Source organism: Pristiophorus japonicus, chromosome 8 (genome assembly GCF_044704955.1).
Source record: "Pristiophorus japonicus isolate sPriJap1 chromosome 8, sPriJap1.hap1, whole genome shotgun sequence".
Lineage (NCBI taxonomy): Eukaryota > Metazoa > Chordata > Chondrichthyes > Pristiophoridae > Pristiophorus > Pristiophorus japonicus.
The window spans coordinates 117,261,521-117,274,139 of NC_091984.1; the positions used below are offsets into that span (position 1 = coordinate 117,261,521).

The 12,619-nt window shown below is 45.2% G+C and overlaps 1 protein-coding gene across 6 annotated transcripts in view; it reads right to left on the minus strand.

The window, feature by feature from the left end:
- nos1apa (nitric oxide synthase 1 (neuronal) adaptor protein a) overlaps positions 1 to 12,619 on the minus strand; it is a 498,327-nt gene that overhangs the window by 386,128 nt on the left and 99,580 nt on the right. The gene's annotated exons all lie outside the window — the stretch shown is intronic.

Here is a 12,619-nt window from a genome sequence, read left to right on the forward strand (position 1 = left end):
AGATTGGGCTAACCAAACTGGAAGCAATACGGTGGAGGAGGATTTCCTGGAGTGCATAAGGGATGGTTTTCTGAACCAATATGTCGAGGAACCAACTAGAGGGGAGGCCATCTTAGACTCGGTGTTGTGTAATGAGAGAGAATTCATTAGCAATCTCGTTGTGCGAGGCCCCTTGGGTAAGAGTGACCATAATATGGTGGAATTCTACATTAGGATGGAGAATGAAACAGTTAATTCAGAGACCATGGTCCAGAACTTAAAGAAGGGTAACTTTGAAGGTATGAGGCGTGAATTGGCTAGGATAGATTGGCGAATGATACTTAAGGGGTTGACTGTGGATGGGCAATGGCAGACATTTAGAGACCGCATGGATGAACTACAATTGTACATCCCTGTCTGGCGTAAAAATAAAAAAGGGAAGGTGGCTCAACCGTGGCTATCAAGGGAAATCAGGGATAGTATTAAAGCCAAGGAAGTGGCATACAAATTGGCCAGAAATAGCAGTGAACCTGGGGACTAGGAGAAATTTAGAACTCAGCAGAGGAGGACAAAGGGTTTGATATAGGGCAGGGAAAATGGAGTACGAGAAGAAGCTTGCAGGGAACATTAAGATGGACTGCAAAAGTTTCTACAGATATGTAAAGAGAAAAAGGTTAGTAAAGACAAACGTAGGTCCCCTGCAGTCAGAATCAGGGGAAGTCATAACGGGGAACAAAGAAATGGCAGACCAATTGAACAAGTACTTTGGTTCGGTATTCACTAAGGAGGACATAAACAACCTTCCGGATATAAAAGGGGTCAGAGGGTCTAGTAAGAAGGAGGAACTGAGGGAAATTCTTATTAGTCGGGAAATTGTGTTGGGGAAATTGATGGGATTGAAGGCCGATAAATCCCCAGGGCCTGATGGACTGCATCCCAGAGTACTTAAGGAGGTGGCCTTGGAAATAGCGGATGCATTGACAGTCATTTTCCAACATTCCATTGACTCTGGATCAGTTCCTGTCGAGTGGAGGGTAGCCAATATAACCCCACTTTTTAAAAAAGGAGGAAGAGAGAAAACAGGGAATTATAGAACGGTCAGCCTGACAGCAGTAGTGGGTAAAATGATGGAATCAATTATTAAGGATGTCATAGCAGCGCATTTGGAAAGAGGTGACATGATAGGTTCAAGTCAGCATAGATTTGTGAAAGGGAAATCATGCTTGACAAATCTTCTGGAATTTTTTGAGGATGTTTCCAGTAGAGTGGACAAGGGAGAACCAGTTGATGTGGTATATTTGGACTTTCAGAAGGCTTTCGACAAGGTCCCACACAAGAGATTAATGTGAAAAGTTAAAGCACATGAGATTGGGGGTAGTGTGCTGACATGGATTGAGAACTGGTTGTCAGACAGGAAGCAAAGAGTAGGAGTAAATGGGTACTTTTCAGAATGGCAGGCAGTGACTAGTGGGGTACCGCAAGTTTCTGTGCTGGGGCCCCAGCTGTTTACATTGTACATTAATGATTTAGACGAGGGGATTAAATGTAGTATCTCCAAATTTGTGGATGACACTAAGTTGCGTGGCAGTGTGAGCTGTGAGGAGGATGCTATGAGGCTGCAGAGTGACTTGGATAGGTTAGGTGAGTGGGCAAATGCATGGCAGATGAAGTATAATGTGGATAAATGTGAGGTTATCCACTTTGGTGGTAAAAACAGAGAGACAGACTATTATCTGAATGGTGACAGATTAGGAAAAGGGGAGGTGCAACGAAACCTGAGTGTCATGGTACATCAGTCATTGAAGGTTGGCATGCAGGTACAGCAGGCGGTTAAGAAAGCAAATGGCATGTTGGCCTTCATAGCGAGGGGATTTGAGTACAGGGGCAGGGAGGTGTTGCTACAGTTGTACAGGGCCTTGGTGAGGCCACACCTGGAGTATTGTGTACAGTTTTGGTCTCCTAACTTGAAGGACATTCTTGCTATTGAGGGAGTGCAGCGAAGGTTCACCAGACTGATTCCCAGGATGGCGGGACTGACATATCAAGAAAGACTGGATCAACTGGGCTTGTATTCACTGGAGTTCAGAAGAATGAGAGGGGATCTCATAGAAACGTTTAAAATTCTGACGGGTTTAGACAGTTTAGATGCAGGAAGAATGTTCCCAATGTTGGGTAAGTCCAGAACCAGGGGTCACAGTCTAAGGATAAGGGGTAAGCCATTTTAGGACCGAGATGAGGAGGAACTTCTTCACCCAGAGAGTGGTGAACCTGTGGAATTCTCTACCACAGAAAGTTGTTGAGGCCAATTCACTAAATATATTCAAAAAAGAGTTAGATGTAGTCCTTACTACTAGGGGGATCAAGGGGTATGGCGAGAAAGCAGGAATGGGGTACTGAAGTTGCATGTTCAGCCATGAACTCATTGAATGGCGTTGCAGGCTCGAAGGGCCGAATGGCCTACTCCTGCACCTATTTTCTATGTTTCTATGTCTATGTTTCATCTCACACATGAAGAACTGCTGCCACCCTTGGAACAGTAGACCAGCAGGAGTAGGGGAGGGAGGGGCGGAGGGAAACTGGGGGAATGAGCAGGGTAGGAAGAGGTGTATCCCTCTCTCTCAATCCTAGGATACTCTATTTGCTTTCCAAAATGTTCCAATATTGCCCCAAACTAGGTTCACTGCTGAGGTCGTTGCAGTGCGTTGGACAAAATAAAGCTAAGAATGGATTTTTCACAGAACGCAGAAAATGAAGATCTCCACCAGCTCTGTGGGTTCTGATCTCCAAACATCCCACGGAACCAAGTTCATCAGGCATAACCAGCAGCAATCGGCAGCGTCATTCAAACACCGCTTCTTCCTCGGAATTCAATCAGATCTCCCAGCTCAGCTGCATCAAAAAAAACATGTTGCATAAACAATCTACTGCCTCGGTTTATTGCAGGGAGAGGCGTCTTGAAAACGATTAATTATCTCCGTTCTTCTTTCCATTCACTTTTTAAAAACAGTAATGACACCTTGGCAGGTCCGGGGGGGGGGGGGGCGGGGGGGGAATCAGTAAAGCTACTCATTACAAAATTGCTTTGTTAAGTGAAACTGTCTGAGAGGGGGAGAGAAAAAAGATAAGGGTTTCTTCCAAGAAAAACAAATAATCTCGATTATGGTCCTGCGACAGTCAACAAAGCAATGTTCCCAGAATTTCTTTTGGACCAGATGTTAATAGTCGATGGTGCTAACAGTGTAAACATTCCAGTATCTTCCTCTCTAACTCCCCCTATTATTATATGCAGACGATCCGCCAAGTATCTATGGTGATGCAATGTTTCTCTTTCCCCATGAGTTGCTGTAGAACTCTCAATCACTCGTGCACAATACTGCTGCGTTTGGGGGTTAAACTGCTAAACTAAACGTTTTCGGTTTCTGAAAAAGGTTTTTCCATCCACTTTTCTCCCTTCTTTCGGTCATCCTCTGGTTTCATGCCCAAGTGACCATTATCCATACAAGGGCCTCAACACCGCGTTTGGACAAGGTATTTGACCGCGGCCATGGTGGCAACAAGGCCCGATCCAATCAAATTAACGCGAATCCACGCGCTCACACTGTCAGTGGGGCAAATCATTGGATGGTGACCAGAAGCTGCGATTACTCTCTCCTATCCCAACCCAGGAACACCAAGGCTTACCGTCATATCCTCACTATTATCCTCAACTAATGCAGTGAGCCAGGAATCGAATCCAGCACTTTCAGAGGAGCTCCAATAAACAATCCGACAGCTCAAGACTCTCTCTCCCCCTCCCTCACTTTTACTAAAACCACAATTAAAACAAGGTCTGCTGATGGTAGATTTGAACCAGGATTTAATGACATCGGTTTATCCTCGTCAATATATGAGCATGTTAAATGACTTGATGATGCCCATTAGAAGCGACCAATTCAGACATCTTCACAATTGACAATTTCAAAAAAATTACACAAGGTTATTAGGTTATGTATGAGCCAACTCAATGAAAAGTTAATTACATTTTTGAGTGCATAAAATGACTGTTTAAGGTATTTTTAGACATTTAATTTATTTGAAGCTTGCAGAGCTAGGTTTTCATGTGAATATTCCATTCATATTAAAATTAAAAGATATGAATCTCTGAGAAGAGGTTCAGAACTGGCAAACTGGGAGAAGCACAGAGTGCTAGAGCACAGGCTCAGAGGACATGCCCCTGCCCCCTCCACTCTGCAGCTCTGATATTCTCAGTCATATTGCTGCAGAGTAGAGAGGGGGGCCGGGGGGGGGGGCGGCGTGGGGAAGAGATTGGAGAAAAAAATACAGTGCATCAGGTCAGTGGTTAATTCAATGGGTGTAAAACAGTGCAAAAAGTCTCAGGGGCCAAAATTGAATTATCGCCTTCGTTGGGGGCTGTAACCTTTCTGTGTCCGGCGTAGAAGTCCAACCCCGGATGTGAAATTGGGGTTACCGCCCCTCACAGGAAGTGATGCGCAAAGTTGCATGCTCCACTTCCTCGCGGAGCGGATCGGGGGGTGCTACCCAGGCGAATCACAGAGCGCTACATAACCTCTCCACGTAGCGCTAACGCGTTTCGATGCCCCTCCCCTTCCGTGCCGTTAAAGGGGAGGGGCACAGCGGGCGCTGCAGGCCTTTTGATGGGCCTCCACTTGGACACCAAGGATATGGGGTGCCGTGGCCGTAGCCTGATACCCAAACGCAGTGCCGAACTACACGACTGGTCAACATCCCGATCGCAGAGTCAGAGAAGGAACGAAAATGGTGGCGGCATACAGCGCCGTGCACCTCCGCTTTAACTTTCACCCCATGAGTGAAGTGTGGCTCGGTTCGCGACCCGCGGGGCTGATGCTCTCATCGCCCGCAGTGGCCTCACAGGACGAAAAGGGGTTCCCGCACACGCCAATGATGTCATCACCGGAGGCGCAGCGGCCAGGGACGCTACCAGCGGGGACGCGGCCCTACTACATTCAGCCTCTGCGCGTGCACCACGCGCCCGCCCACCCCCCCCCCCACCCCAGGGCAAAAACAGTTCGCACCCCATTAGCGCCCCCTGGAGGTGCCAACAGGAGGCGCCCAACAGGGGAATTCCGCCCCCTCGATGTCTATTTTTAATTCAGATGTTGCACTTACCTTTTACATAATCCATCTCTGCCCTAATCAAGAACTGGTCCCGCTCCCTCTTGAAGGCATACACAGAGTCAGCACACACCGCGCATTCCAGAAGCTCACTACGCTCTGGGAAATGAAGAACTGCCTGCCATCCAGTCTATTTCTACTTTTTCCACAGTCCCCTGGTCCTCCCCAATTTGTCAAACAGAAATAATCTATCACTAGGCCCGCGATCCAGAGGTATATTGTTTTATATATCTCCATCAGGTCTCCTTCAAGTCTATGCTGCTCTGAAGTAAATAGACACAACTCTTCAAGCCTATCTGAGCAATTATGTTTCTTTAAGCTAGGAATCATTCTGGTTGCTCACCTCTGAACCTTTCCACGCCACGGGAGGGGTTCAGTACTGTACATGCGCAGGGAGATATATGAAGAGAGACAGAGAGAGAGAGAGATATGGAGAGAGAGAGAGAGAGATATGGAGAGAGAGAGAGAGAGATGTGGAAAGGGATATGGATAGGGAGAGGGAGAGGGAGGAGAGGGAGAGGGAGGAGAGGGAGAGGGAAAGGGAGGAGAGGGAAAGGGAGGAGAGGGAAAGGGAGGAGAGGGAAAGGGAGGAGAGGGAGAGGGAGGAGAGGGAGAGGGAGGAGAGGAGGGAGAGGGAGAGGGAGGAGAGGGAAGAGAGGGGGAAGGAAGGAAGGCCTGCATTTAAAAAGCTCCTTTCACAAGAATAATTCACTTTGTTGTGTTCATACTCCATTTGTTTGTTACACAGACGGGCATTAGGACCCTGCAAGTCGCTTCAACAGCGCGTTCTCTCATTGGCTCACGATGGACACCCTGGCATTGTCCACATGAAGCAGAAATGTCGCGATTCGGTATGGTGGCCTGGAATTGAAACTTGCTTTGAGGAATTTGTCGGACACTGCGAAGTATGCAGTCTGAGCAAAAAGGCCACAAACATCCAACCAGTGCCAATGAAGCCCATTCCATGGCCACAAAGACCATGGCAACAACTTCAGTTGGATATCTCCGGTCCAGGTGAAGCAGCTCCACAGCACCAGCGTTTCCTTGTTGTAGTACATGACCTGCATTCCAAATGGCCAGAAATCACTACTACAAGTTCAGTGACCTCATCAATGATTGTCACTATTCTGCAGCGTATGTTCATGAAGTGGGACCTCCCAGAGGTCATAATTACTGACAATGGACCACAGTTTGTGTCTGACCAGTTCGCGGATTTCCTCACTCGTCATGCTATCGAGCATCGCCTTACTGCTCGGTACAATGCTCAAAGCAACGGAGGTGTTGAGCGATTTAACCACATCATCAAAGAGGGTTTGAAAGCCAACCTCCCATCAGGCCAAACATTTGATGGACCTCATAGAAACATTTAAAATTCTGACGGGGTTAGACAGGTTAGATGCAGGAAGAATGTTCCCAATGTTGGGGAAGTCCAGAACCAGAGGTCACAGTCTAAGGATAAGGGGTAAGCCATTTAGGACCGAGATGCGGAGGAACTTCTTCACCCAGAGAGTGGTGAACCTGTGGAATTCTCTACCACAGAAAGTTGTTGAGGCCAATTTACTAAATATATTCAAAAAGGAGTTAGATGAGGTCCTTACTACTAGGGGGATCAATGGGTATGGCGAGAAAGCAGGAATGGGGTACTGAAGTTGAATGTTCAGCCATGAACTCATTGAATGGCGGTGCAGGCTCGAAGGGCCGAATGGCCTACTCCTGCATCTATTTTCTATGTTTCTAAGTGGTTCAAACCATTCTCCGCACATACCATTTGATAAAGCACTCGCTAACGGGGAAGACACCTGCTGAGCTCATGATTGGGCGGAATCTTCGCTGGCTACTGGACATTCCCAAACCCCCAGCCAAACCTAGCGCGAAGATAACCACACTTGCATCCCAGATTTCAGAACGTCAACGAAAGATGAAGTCGTACACCGACACAAAACGACGCGCTCAAAAGCCCCAACTGAAGAACGGAGATTGGATCAGAGTTAAGCGTCCACACCATAGTCATAAGCTCGCATCTTCACTTTCACCTCCAAAACAGATCGGGCGAAAGTTCAGCCCTCACACCTACGAGCTCAATGATGGAACTCGGTGGAACGCTCATAGACTAATCCCAACTCACAGGCCAACAGACCAGCAGGATGGAACAGAGGCATCGTTCGGTTTCCCAACCGAAAACCTCGATCAAACACCGCAAGCTCCACGGTCTCAGCGTATCAGAACACGGTCTTTGTACATAGACTGTTTTCAAAAAGGGGGGAAAATGTTGTGTTCATACTCTATTTGTTTGCTACATGAACCCTCACAAGACGGGCATTAGGACCCTGTGGGAGCTATTCACAGTTGCTGTAAACATTCTGGTTCATGCTGGTTTGGGACACCATTTTGGTTGTTGCTATAAAAGGACACGGTTAAGTTATTTTACTCCTGGTTCAGTTAGTCTGTTCATTTACGTACACAACACACTTCACACAGCCAATTAAGTACGTTTTGACATATCGTCACTGTTGTAATGCAGGAAATGTGGCAGCCAATTTGCACACAGCAAGGTCCCACAAACAACAATGAGATAAATGAATAGATGAGCTGTTTTCAATATTGATTGAGGGATAAATATTCGCAAGAACACCGGGGCTTCTTCGAAATAGTGTCCAGGGCTCCTTTACATCTACCCGATAAGAGCAGATGAAGCCTCAATTTAACATCTCATCAAAAGACAGCACCTCCGACAGGGCAGCGCTCCCTCAACACTACACTGGTGTCAGCCTAGATTTTTGTGCTCAAGTCTCTGGAGTGGAACTAGAACCCACAACCTTCTGGCACAGCCCGACATCTATTACGGCCTGTTTTGGGACCTCAGTGGCTCAGTGACACACCAATTCTGCATGCCTGAGGCCGGACTCAGTCTCAGTGGACTATTAATGGTGGGAGGCATTACAGTCAAGCCTGATCCTGTCCAGGGCACTTATGTAATCATCATGCTGCATACCTTCAGTGTGGAAAGACACTGCCTGCGATATGGAGGAAGAATGACTGCAAACAATCAATACAAAACTCATTCTTTTCGGAAAAAAAGACAACTCCAATAGGGTTTTGAATGGCTGATTGCCGACAGTGATATCCAGCTACTTTCTAATGTAGTTTATGTTGCACCAATTGCGATGGAAGTCAGTGGTGTAATTAGTCAGAGGAGAATCCAAAAAGGCAAGTTTGGAGTCAGATTTCTTTAGGCTCACCAAAATTATTTCAAAAACATTTTGTCAAGATAGTCCCCATTTCAGAATTTGTACTCGGTTTTATAATTTGTAGAGACAGAGGAACAGAGTGTGCCATTCAGCCCTTTGAGCCTTTTCTGCTATTCAATGAGATCATGGAGGATCTGTACCTTAATTCCATTTACTCCCTTTATATATCCCTTGATACACTTAACTAATTATCAAAAACATTACCAAGCCGTTTATTTTCATGAGCTGGTTTGCTAGATGTAATACAAAAAAAAATGTTGCTTTATGTCAATATACAGAATTCTCTAAATCTTTGATTTAAGTCCAATTGGAGGGAGAGGATAAGCTGAAGTAAGTAATCGCTATCCTCAATTTTTAGAACAAGGGCTTTCCCGACTCGCTTCCTGCGCTGAAGGGCACTATGTTCCCTGCTACATCCAAGTCCTTGCTGTTCAGTTTCAAATCAAATCCACAGGAGATTCATACTTGGCATTTCTACCATACTGATAAAAGTCTCCGTTCACCTCACAATCTTCGGGCAAAAGCAAGGTAAGTCAATAAGGAGAAATCTCTCCAGATTTACATCAGGAAATGGCCTGCAACGATTCATAGGCTTTGGCTTTGACTGTGTTGTAAATTCTCTCCAGGTGTGAATCTGCCACACCAGCTAAACGGAGTACAGGTCCTCAGATCGAGAGGAGATTACTTCTTCTACTGGGCTGTGTTACTGAATTATAGAATTTACAGCACGCAAACAGGCCATTCGGCCCGACTAGTCTATGCCGGTGTTTATGCTCCCCACAAGCCTCCGCCCACCCTACTTCATCTCATCCAATCTGATCATACTATTCCTTTCTCCTCCATGTACTTATCTAGCTTCTCCTTAAACTGGCCAGTGTCAGCAGTGGCTCAGTGGGTAGCGCGCTCGCCTCTGAGTCAGAAGGTTGTGGGTTCAAGTCCCACTCTCGGAACTTGAGCACATAAATCTAGACTGACACTCCAGGGCAGTGCTGAGGGAGTGCTGCGCTGTCAGAGGTGCCGTCTTTCGGATGAGATGTTAAACCGTGGCCCCGTCTCCTCGCTCAGGTGGGTGTAAAAGATCCCATGACACTATTTCGAAAAAGAGCTGGGAAGTTATCCCCGGTGTCCTGGCCAATATTTATCCCTCAAGCAACATAACAAAAACAGATTATCTGGTCATTATCACATTGCTCTTTGTGGGAGTTGCTGTGTGCAAATTGGCTGCCGTATTTCTTACATTGCAACAGTGACTACACTCCAAAAGTACTCCATTGGTTGTAAAGCACGTTGATACATCCGGTGGTCGGAAAAGGCGCTATATCGATCCAAATATGTACGTCTTCTTTCTTTAATGCATCTATGCTATTCACCACAATTATTCCATGCGGTAGCAAGTTCCACATTCTAACCACTCTTTGGGTAAAGAAGTTTCTTCTGAATTACCTATTGGATTCATTAGTGACCATCTTGTATTCATTGTCCCTAGTTTTGGACTGTCCGACAAGTGAATGTCTGGAGCTATTTAAGTCATCCTCGACTCCGAGGAACTGCCGAAGAAAGAAGACAAGGACTCTGCTTTGCTTTGTAATTATAAAATGTCACAAGATAGCTAAAATAACCACGGCTTTAACAGTTGCCATAATTGTGACCTTCTAGCAGATACATCTATCTGTTTGGCCACTATATGTTTACTTTTCTGAATATGCAAGGGCAGCTTTTATTATGAGACCCACTCTCTGGAATGTTGAGTTGTGGTAAGTTAGTGGAAACCAAGAGTGGAGGTCAGGGAGGATGTATGGTGAATTGGCCGTTTAGCTGTAGGATAACAATCAAGACATTCGCAAAAGAATTAGAGAAGACTCAGTGGTTGATCTCCCCGTGACTGAGATCAGTAACTGTAACACAAGATCTCCCACACACATTGCATCACCATGCATGTTGTCTGAGCATGCGAGAGTATCATTCACTCTAACAAAATCTATAAACCTACACTGGTTCCCGCTCTCCAACACATTCATTTAAAAATCCTTGTATTCATCCGAAATCCCACCATGGCTCACAAAATCCTATCTCCGTGTTCCACTTCAGTCCATAACGGCATCTCCCCTATCCCATAAGTGCTTTATAACTCTGATACTTGCATCCTGTGCACCCTTGCCCCACCATTGGCGGTAGAGTATTTAGTCACATTGGTCTTGGTGGAGAGGCTTAGCGAGGGAGTGCCGGAGGGTAAGACCAAAGTTCCTACTAATTTTTGTTTGTGTGTGGTCCCTTTAACTGGCTGTGCAACCCATTCAAATTTTCGCACATACGCTGTTTCTTCCATGAGAAAGCCAGTGAGCGGCCTGTGCGGGACCTCCAAACTGCTGCACGGCCACGCAGCTTAGCGAGAATGTTTCCCCAAGACCCATCACTTTGCAACCTCCTAATCCCGGACGTCCTGAGGCAGATTCCATTTTCCTTACCTTTACGAAGTACCATTGGGATGTTTCTTTAAATTAAAAAGTGCTCAATAAATGCAAGTATGTTGTTTTATCAGGTGATATGTAAAACTGAAAGTGTAGGCAAAGATCTTAAATTACCCCAGAATTATGACAATTTTGACATTGACCATTATAATAAGGAGGCCCAAGGGATGAGTGCCGAGACCTGGGGTTCAGTCTTATATGGAGTTCAGCTGTGGAGATGAAGTTACACCAAGGTTTATCAAATTACTCAGAATATACTGGAAAACAACAAGAAAGACTTGCATTTATATAACGCCTTTCATGATCTCAAGATGCCCCAAAGCGCTTTACAGCCAATCAAGTATTTCCGGTGTAGTCACTGTTGTAAGTCAACCATTTTAATCTTTAAAGCAGCAATTGCAATTTCTCATTAGACAAAAATAGCTGAAAATCTGTCTTCAAGGTGGCACAAAATTCCAGCATTATAGAGACAGCCATCTTGAATTTGATGGAAGCTAAACAATTTCCTCCAGAAATCTGCAAAATGATTTATCCCCATTAAAAAAAAATTACATGAGGATCTGAAAAGATTTGTCAAATTATTGGGATAAAAAGATGCTTGTTGCCGAATGGGATTCTGGTCTTCTCCAAATCTATCTTTCTGATCAAGCCTCCATATAGTGAGAGGGGAACGCATTCAATTCTGAGAAACACCAAAAATGCCATCTTGAAGATCCCCAGAGCCTGAACAATCCGTCTTCAAAAGGATTTGCTGCAGCAATGAAGGAAACCAGTGAATTAGGTTTGGTCGAAGTCTATTAATGGGCAATTAAGTTATCAAAGCAACCAGCACTAGACAAATGGAGCCATAACCAATCTTTCCTGACCCACTACTGCAGCATGAGGTTGATTCAACAGGAAACTACGATAACTTCATTAGCTTAATTGTAATTGGATAATTCTCGACAATTTCTTTTGCTCAGTAGGCCAAAGGGCACATTTTGTACAGGAGCCCATTTCAGAAAGAGGCATAACTAACAATGTGAGCCGAAGCAGCACAGGCTCCCAATAATGGAAATACCAAAAAGGAGAAAAAGTTGCAGGATGTGAATAATAAAATCTTAATTAATTTTCTCTCCCTATTTTCCAGTGAAACAGCAAGAAGAAGAAAAACATATTTAAAATACAATGGGTTTGACAGCTGCTCGTAGAACACCTCCAGGGCTCCATTCTACTGGCACAACAACAGTCACTGTGTGCCAAAAAGTAATTCCTCATGTGAAGTGCTTTAAGACACTTCATTAATGTAATAAGGTACTGTATAAATGCAAGTGACTCTTTTCTGAGTAAAGAGCTCTGGTGCTGTTCACAGATGAAAAACATTTATTGCAAGAAAAATTGCAGTTCAACTCCCAATACTTGATTGTACACTACAAATGAATTACATAGAAACATAGAAAATAGGTGCAGGAGTAGGCCATTCGGCCCTTCTAGCCTGCACCGCCATTCAATGAGTTCATGGCTGAACATTCAACTTCAGTACCCCATTCCTGCTTTCTCGCCATACCCCTTGATCCCCCTAGCAGTAAGGACCTCATCTAACTCCTTTTTGAATATATTTAGTGAATTGGCCTCAACAACTTTCTGTGGTAGAGAATTCCACAGGTTCACCACTCTCTGGGCTCTGCTTGTTTCTTATTGGTCATAAAACGTACCTTGTGTATTAAAAAGACACCAGACCGATATAGCATTTGGTTGTGGCATAAGCAATCCTATTCAGATCTCAGCGAT